Raw genomic sequence first — 9,359 nt, 5'->3', positions numbered from 1 at the left:
CGACTGGTTATGTTCGGCCAGGCCGGATTTGCTGTTAGTGTATCCGGTATGACGGTCATCGTCATGTGCTGCGGCGCGCCCCCGTGATCCATACATCGATCTTGGTTGTCCTGCGGCGTTATCCAGTCTATCGCGCAGGTCCTGAGTATTGCCCCGGGCCGTAGTAAACTGGCACGGGGGTGCAGGCTGGTATTTGGGCTGATATGTCATTTTATCCCGACCTCGAGGTGGCCAGTCAGCCGTGTGGTGCTCGAGTCCATATTCCTCGGCTGCCAGGACTTCTGTCCATCTATCTGTGAGCAGGTCATGATCAGCTTGAAGTTGCTGCTGCTTCTTCTTCAAGCTTCTCGAAGTGGCAATAAGCCGGCGCTTGAGGCGCTCCTGCTCCGCGGGGTCCTCGGGCACGCCGAACTCGTAGTCGCCGAGGCTAATCTCGTCATCGGAGGGGGGCATGTAGTTGTCCTCCTCCAAATACCCGTCGGTCGCCTGTTCGTCTGGGCTGTCCTGCCCATCTTCCTGCTCGGCCTGCTCGAAGGCGGGCTGATCAGGGTTGTATTCATCGTCGGCACCGTCCAGATATTCTTCGACTCCGGTGCCGGTATTGCCTTGGCGGGGCTTGGAGCGGCGCTGGCGACGCCCATGCTTTGCTTTCTTCTTGGAGGGGTTGTCCTTCGTTGCCTCATGGCCATTGGTTTCTTTCGGAGTGTCCACCATATATATATACGAAGAGGTGGTTGTCCACCGCCCTGTGAGCGGTGGCTCCTGTACGTCTCCTGCATCATCATCCATACCGTCGATGTCTTCGAAGTCGAAGTCAAGCACGTCGGTTAAATCATCGATCGTGGCAATGAAGTGGGTGGTGGGTGGGCAACGAATTCCTTCGTCGCTTGTTTCCCACTCAGGCCGGACATAGTTCAGCCCAGAGCCTCCTGACAAAGAGAGAGACTTTAATGAGTTCAGCATGTCGCCAAAGGGCGAGTGCTGAAAGATGTCCGCAGCGGTAAACTCCATTACCGGAGCCCAACCTGGCTCGGCTGGCTCGAGAGTGTGCGGATCGGAACCAACAACCGGATACGAGTCCGGGGGCCCGTGGTTACAGGCCTCCACAGAGGTGAGACATGTGTTTGGCTCTACCACCGATGAGTATGCAGCCTGAGAGGCGGGGTCCAGCCCTCCGTCCTTAGGCAACGCAACCTGTTCCGGATTTAGATCCGGGGCTGCTGCAGGGATGATGTCCCAAGCATTGTCCGACAGCAGGTCTAGGTCGTGCTCGTCGTGACTGTCCGGTGCTCCTGGCACAGGCCCGAATCCGTCAAAGATCAAGTCTCCGCGAATATCCGCTGTGTAGTTCAAGTTTCCGAACCTGATCTGGTGGCCAGGGGCGTAGCTGTCGATATGCTCCATATGGCCAAGCGAATTGGCCCGCAGTGTGAACCCGCCGAACACAAAGATCTGTCCGGGGAGAAAAGTCTCCCCCTGGACCGTGTTGTTGATGATTTAAGGCCGTATCAAGCCTCGAAGCGACGACACAGAGGAACTCTCAATGAAAGCACCAATGTCGGTGTCAAAACCGGCGGATCTCGGGTAGGGGGTCCTGATATGTGCGTCTTAGGCTGATGGTAACAGGAAGCAAGGGACACAATGTTCACCCAGGTTCGGGCCCTCCCAATGGAGGTAAAACCCTACTTCCTACTTGACTAATATTGAAGATATGTGTAGTACAAGAGTAGATCTACCACGAGATTGTAGAGGCTAAACCCTAAGAGCTAGCCTATGATGGTATGATTGTAATTGTGATCGGCCTTCTAAGGACCATCCTCTCCGGTTTATATAGACATCGGAGAGGGCTAGGGTTTACATGGAGTCCGTTACAAGGAAGGAAACATGATATCCGGATCGCCAAGCTTGTCTTCCACGCAAAGGAGAGTCCTATCCGGACACGGGCCGATGTCTTGAGTCTTGTATCTTCACGCTTCAATATTCCGGACGATGTATATAGTCCGACTATCTGGATACCCCCTTATCCAGGACTCCCTCATGCGTTTACATGTCCGTCGTCAACAATCACGGTTTTGGCCAATTCTGACCCGTTTCATGTACTATTACTTACCGTTTTGGGTCCGAAGCGATTTCCATAGTTGTTGAACCCCCAAGGTGCGCTTACGTGTCGGTCACTCACACTGGCAGTCTTGGCCGATTCTAGCCCGTTTCATGTACTATTACTCACTGTTTTGAGGTCCCAGAGTGATTTCCACTATAGATGAACACCGGGGTGCGTTTACGTGTCGGTCATCAATACTCGTGGTTTTTGTCGATTCTGACCCGTTTCGTGGACTATTACTCACCGTTTTGGGGTCCCAAAGCGATTCCATGTTTGTTGAACCCCCAAGGTGTGCTTACGTGTCGGTCATCAACACTCACAATTTTGGCCGATTCTAGCCCGTTTCATGCACTATGACTCATCGTTTTGGGGTCCTAGAGCGATCTCCACGATTGACGAACCACGGAGTGCGTCTAAGTGTCGGTCATCAACACTCGTTGTTTTGTTGATTCTGGACCGTTTCATAGACTATTACTCACTGTCTTTGGGGTCCCAAAGCGATTTCCATGGTTGTTGAACCCCAAGGTGCGCTTACGTGTCGGTCATCAACAATTGCAGTTTTGGCCGATTCTGGTCCGTTTCATGCACAATTACTCACCCTTTTGGGGTACAAAAGCAATTTCCATGATTGACGATACCCGGGGTGAATTTACATGTACGTCGTCAACACTCACAGTTTTGGCCAATTCTGACCCGTTTCGTGGATTATTACTCGGCGTTTTGGGCTGCAAAGCAATTTCCATAGTTGTTGAACCCCAAGGTGTGCTTACGTGTCGGGCATCAACACTCGCAGTCTTGGCGGATTCTGGGTCGTTTCATTGACTATTACTCACTATTTTGCGGTCCCGGAGTGATTTCCACGATTGACGAACCACGGGGTGCGTTTACGTGTCGGTCATCAACAATCGCGTTTTTTGTCGACTCTGACCTGTTTCGTGAACTATTACTTACCGTTTTGGGGTCCAAAAGCGATTTCCATTGTTATCGAATCCCAAGGTGTGCTTATGCGTTATCAACAAGACTCGCAGTTTGGGACGATACTGGCCCGTTTCTTGGACTATTACTCAGATTTGGGGTTCCGAAGTGATTTCCACGATTGACAAACCCCAGGGTGCGTTTACCTGTCAGTCATTAACACTCACAATTTTGGCCAATTCTGGTCTGTTTCGTGGACTACTACCCACCGGTTTGGGGTCCGAGAGCGATTTCCACGATTGGCGATCACCGGGGTGCGCCTAAGTGTCCGTCATCAACACGGACAGTTTTGGCCAATTCTGAGCAGTTTCGTGGACTATTGCTTACCGTTTTTGGGACCCGAAGCGATTTCCATCGTTGTCGAACCCCCAGGTGTGCTTACGCGTTGTCGACAAGACTCGCAGTTTGGGCCGATTCTAACCCGTTTCGTGGACTATTAATCATCGTTTTGGGGTCCGAAGCGATTTCCATAGTTGTTGAACACCAAGGTGCGCTTGCGTGTCTGTCACCAACACTGGAAGTCTTGGCCGATTCTAGCCCGTTTCATGGACTATTACTCACTGTTTTGGGGTCCCGGAGTGATTTCCACTATTGATGAACCCCAGGGTGCGTTTACGTGTCGGTCATCAACATTCGCAGTTTTTGTCGATTCTGGCCCGTTTTGTGGACTATTACTCACCATTTTGGGGTCCCGAATCGATTCCATGGTTGTTGAACCCCCAAGGTGTGTTTACGTGTCGGTCATCAACAGTTGCAGTTTTGGCCGATTCTGGCCCGTTTCGTGCACTAGGACTCATCGTTTTGGGGTCGTAGAGCGATTTCCACAATTGATGAATCCCGAAGTGTGTTTACGTGTCGATCATCAACACTCACAGTTTTTGTCGATTCTGGACCATTTCATGTACTATTACTCACTATTTTGGGGCTCCAAAGCGATTTCCATTATTGTTGAACCCCAAGGTGCGCTTACGTGTCGGCATCAACAATCGCAGTTTTGGCTGATTGTGGTCCGTTTCGTACACAATTACTCACCATTTTTGGGGTACAAAAGGGATTCCCACGATTGATGATCCCCGGGGTGCGTTTACATGTACATCATCAACACTCACAGTTTTGGCCAATTCCGACCCGTTTCATGGACTATTACTCACTGTTTTGGGGTCCGAAGCGATTTTCATAGTTGTTGAATCCCATGATGCGCTTAACTGTCGGTCATGAACACTCGCAGTCTTGGCCGATTCTGGCCCGTTTCATGTACTATTACTCACCGATTTTGGGTCCCAAAGCGATTTTGATGGTTGTTGAATCCCAACGTGTGCTTACGCATTGGTCATCAAGACTTGCAGTTTGGGTCTATTCTGGCCCGTTTCTTGGACTATTACTCAGTTTTGGGGTCCCGAAGTGATTTCCACGATTGACGAACCCCGGGATGCGTTTAGGTGTCGGTCATCAACACTCACAATTTTGGCCAATTCTGGTCCGTTTCGTGGACTATTACTCACCCTTTTGGGGTCCGAAGCGATTTCCATAGTGTTTGAACCCCAAGATGCGCTTACGTGTCGGTCATCAAAACTCACAGTTTTGGATGATTCTGGCCCGTTTCGTGGACCATTACTCACTGTTTTGGGGTCTCGGAGTGATTTCCACGATTGTAGAACCCGGGGTGCATTTACGTGTCAGTCATCAACACTCATTGTTTTATCGATTCCGGCCCATTTTGTGGACTATTACTCACTGTTTTGGGGTCCCAAAACGATTTCCATGGTTGTTGAACCCCAATGTGCGCTTACGTGTCAGTCATCAACAATCGCAGTTTTGGCTGATTCTGGTTCGTTTCGTGCATAATTACTCACCGTTTTGGGGTCCAAAAGCGATTTCCACAATGGACGATCTCCGGGATGCGTTTACGTGTCGCTCATCAACACTCGCAATTTTTGTCGATCCTGACCCGTTTCGTGGACTATTACTCACCGTTTTGTGGTCCCAAAGTGATTTTCATAGTGTTTGACCCCCAAGGTTCGCTTAGGTGTCGGTCATTAACACTCGCAGTTTTAGACGATTCTGACCCGTTTCATGGACTATTACTCATCGTTTTGGGGGCCAAGAGCGATTTCCACGATTGACGAACCCCAGGGTGTGTTTACACGTCACTCATCAACACTCATAATTTTTGTCGATTCTGACCCGTTTCGTGGACTATTACTCACCGTTTTGGCGTCGCAAAGCGATTTCCATGGTTATTGAACCCCAAGGTGCGCTTACATGTCGGTCATCAACAATCGCTATTTTTGTCCGTTTCGTTCACTATTACTCACCATTTTGGGGTCCTAGAGCGATTTCCACGATTGACTATCCCCGGGGTGCGTTTACATGTCCGTCATCAACAATCACAGTTTTGGCCAATTGTGACCCGTTTCATGGACTATTACTCACCGTTTTCGGGTCTGGAGCGATTTCCATAGTTGTTGAACCCCAAGGTGCGCTTACGTGTCAGTCATCAACACTCGCAGTCTTGGTCGATTCTTGCCCGTTTCATTTACTATTACTCACTGTTTTGGGGTCCCAGAGTGATTTCGACGATTGACGAATCCCGGTGTGCGTTTACGTGTCGGTCATCAACAATCGCGTTTTTTATCGATTCTGACCCGTTTCATGGACTATTACTTACCATTTTGGGGTCCAAAAGCGATTTCCATGGTTGTCGCGTGCTTACGCGTTGTCGACAAGACTCGCAGTTGGGGCCGATTCTGGCCTGTTTCTTGGACTATTACTCAGTTTTGGGGTCCTGAAGTGATTTCCACGATTGACGAACCCCGGGGTGCATTTACGTGTCGGTCATCAAAACTCACAATTTTGGCCAATTCTGATCTGTTTCGTGGACTACTACCCACCGTTTTGGGGTTCCAGAGCGATTTCCACGATTAACGATCATCGGGGCGCGTTTAAGTGTCTATCGTCAACACAGATGGTTTTGGCCAATTCTGAGCCGTTTCGTGGACTATTACTCACCGTCTTGGGGTCCCGAAGCGATTTCCATAGTGTTTGAACCCCAAGGTGCGCTTACGTGTCGGTCATCAACACTCGCAGCTTTGGACGATTCTGGCATGTTTCCTGGACTATTACTCAGTGTTTCGGGGTCCCGATTGACGACCCCGGGGTGCGTTTACGTGTCGGTCATCAACGCTCGCCGTTTTTGTCGATTCTGGCCCGTTTTGTGGACTATTACTCACTGTTTTGGGGTCCCAAAGCGATTTTCATGGTTGTTGAACCCCAAGATGCGCTTACGTGTCGGTCATCAACAATCGCAGTTTTGGCCGATTCTGGTCCGTTCCATACACAATTGGTGGCATGCCTTACTGAATTGCAATATGACCAGGAACACTTTGGCCTTTGTTCTCCGAGTTGATGGTGGAGCATATGGTCAGAAACACAGATGAAAATCCAAAGTCATGGCTCTTTCCTATGAATGACTCTCTTTCGCGAGAAGAGTTCACTAGGATGGTTGTCACCCTCTGGCTGATCTGGAGCACTCGGAGGAAAAGCGATCCATGAGGATTTAGAGCCCATGTCTGAGCTGGAGCTAATACATACACGACCTCCCACTCAGAGGCCGAATCATTGGCTATCTCCGACAGTGAATATGATAAAATTTAATGTGGATGCGACAGTATCTCTCGTGAGTGAATATGGAGCTTAATTAAGGGCCCGTTTGCCATGAGGGAATTTTTTGGGAGCTTCTGTAGTTGTATTTGGTGCCATCTCTGACCCTCCTACACTCGAAGCTCTGGCCACTTGAGAAGCCTTGTTTCTAGTTGATTATCTTTATGTTCAACGCATGCACGTGAAGGGTTGGCCCTGTGTTTTAGGAGGCCCTAGGCGAACTCGACGACATGGGCCCCTATGTCTTAAGTCCTAAAACCATAATATATATATATGTGTGTGTGTGTGCGTGTGTGTGTGTGTGTGTGTGTGTGTGTTATATAACTTATTAGATGTAACTTTCAATCGCACATCTTTAGTTTAAAATATAACTGTAATAATTCAAATGACTCAATCGAGAACAATAATAACCAAATTCGAACTGACTCCATCAAAAACAATAATACTAAAAAGATCGCAAAAATGAAACTAACATGACATAATTACCTCAAATAAGAACGAAATTAGACTGACTCCATCGACGACAATAATACTTCAGTGCTTCAAAAAAAGTTTCTTTGGGCATTTATTGATGCAAAGTCATTAAAGGCACAATCAAGATCAACATTTTCCAAGATGTCCTTCTCAATGCAGCACATAGCTAGGCCATCCAATCTATCTTGCAACATAGTTGACCTTAAATAATTTTTCAGTAGTTTTAGTTTAGAGAAACTTCTTTCAGCTGAGGCTACAGTCACAGGCACTGTTAAGAGGATCCGATTGGCAACAAAGACATTTGGATAGCAATCTACAGCCATAACAAACTGAAGAATCTCAAGCGCTGACATCAAACCATCTGGCAAAGTTACCTGCAACACTTTTAATTCTAAGACATCAATATCAGATGATTTATCATCAGAAAAAGCTTTTGCAGAAGTAGCGCAACCTTCCTGTAGTTTGCTATCATCCAAGGACTTCAGGGTTTTTGAATTAATAAGAAACCAAACACCTTTTCAAATTTCTTCAACTGATCAAAGCGACTAGTCAACTGATCAAAGCGATTGGTCAACTGATCAAATTTCTTCAAATTTCTCACATCAGCAACATTCAAATCAAAATAAATCAATGTATCCATTAATACCTTCAAAAGCCCCAACCCCGATGTGTCCTCGACCTTTAGGAACTCTAGGAAAAACACCTCCACTCTCGGAAGGTTGCTTGACATATTGACACAACGCACAATGAGAGTCATTTGTTCTTCATGGCTCACATCCGGGGTACAATCCAAGATAACTGAAAAATACTTGGCATCTTTGATGATCTCTAAAATAACCTTTCTCACAACATCAGCAAGAACTGAGATCAACTCATTCTGGATTTTGTGGCCAAGATAGTGATGATGGATTTCACTATTTTGAATACGTCGGATGTGTTCTTGCATAACAGGATCAAATTCAGCAATCATTTCAATCGTGCCCAAAAAATTACCATTATTATCTTGATACAACTTCTCATTTGATCCACGAAAAGCCAAAGTATGTTTTGCAAGAAACTTCACAGAAGAAACTATTCTTACCAAAACTTGTCTCCAACGCTCCTTCTCCTTTGCAATCTCCCTTTGCATATCATTATCAATTGTCGGATTTTTGCTTAATCTCAACCTAACTTCATTCCATGTATTCATGTTTCTTAAATGCTCAACAATGTTCTCATGATCTTTGAGACGCGCACTCAAACACTTCCAGTCATTCAATCCATCAGATGCTAGCATAGACTTGCTCAGTTTTGATTTGAACAACTTGCAACAAAAACAATATACTTTGTTTGCGCCTTTATGGTAAACCAACCACTTTCTGTCAACAAACTCACCATTACTTAACTTCCTGGAGTAAAATGCATATGAAAAGTGTCTACCAATGGTGTCCTTCTCGAACTCCAGATCCGGTACTCTAATAGGTCCCTTCTCAATTAAAATATCCCTTTTGCTATTGTCAAGAATTTCCCATGTTCTTGGATCAAAATAAAATGAAAGGGAATCTTCCTGTTCATCATTAGCGGAAGGCTGCAAATTTTCCTCCTCCATTGTACTGTCAACATCAACTTCAAAATTTATTTGCTCCTCTGTACTCGCACCATCTTCATTCACCTCAACATCTGAATTTTCATGCTCGGGATGAGTTTCTTTTCCTTGTTCTTCACTAACATCAACATTGCTTGAAGATGTAAAGAACTTATTCAAAGAACCCTTTAGTGGTAGAATTTTCAGATCACTTTATTTCTTTTTCCTCCTTTTTCAGCACCCGACAATTGCTTCTTCTTAGGTAACATGGCAGGCTAATGTCCTAAAATCATGAAGAAAAGATCAAAAGAGCATACAAAGAATTAGGAATTTATACATCGGATGATTGGAACCCTAGACATGTACATAGGATGAAAAAATTGATGATTGGATTAGAATAAGTACATAGGAAATAAAGAATAAATAAACTACTAAAATTATCAAATTGGGGTTTGGGGATGGACAGGAACATGGATGAAAAACAAGCAGACCTCAAGAATGTCGGATGTATACTTGTATAGGTATTGCCGCAGTGCTGCCCTACCGCTGTGGTTGCCGGACTGCCGTGAGGGGGCGCGGGCGGAG

This window comes from Triticum dicoccoides, chromosome 5B, assembly GCF_002162155.2.
Source record: "Triticum dicoccoides isolate Atlit2015 ecotype Zavitan chromosome 5B, WEW_v2.0, whole genome shotgun sequence".
Lineage (NCBI taxonomy): Eukaryota > Viridiplantae > Streptophyta > Magnoliopsida > Poales > Poaceae > Triticum > Triticum dicoccoides.
The sequence above is the reverse complement of the archived record's forward strand: the minus strand, read 5'-3'. Positions refer to the sequence as shown.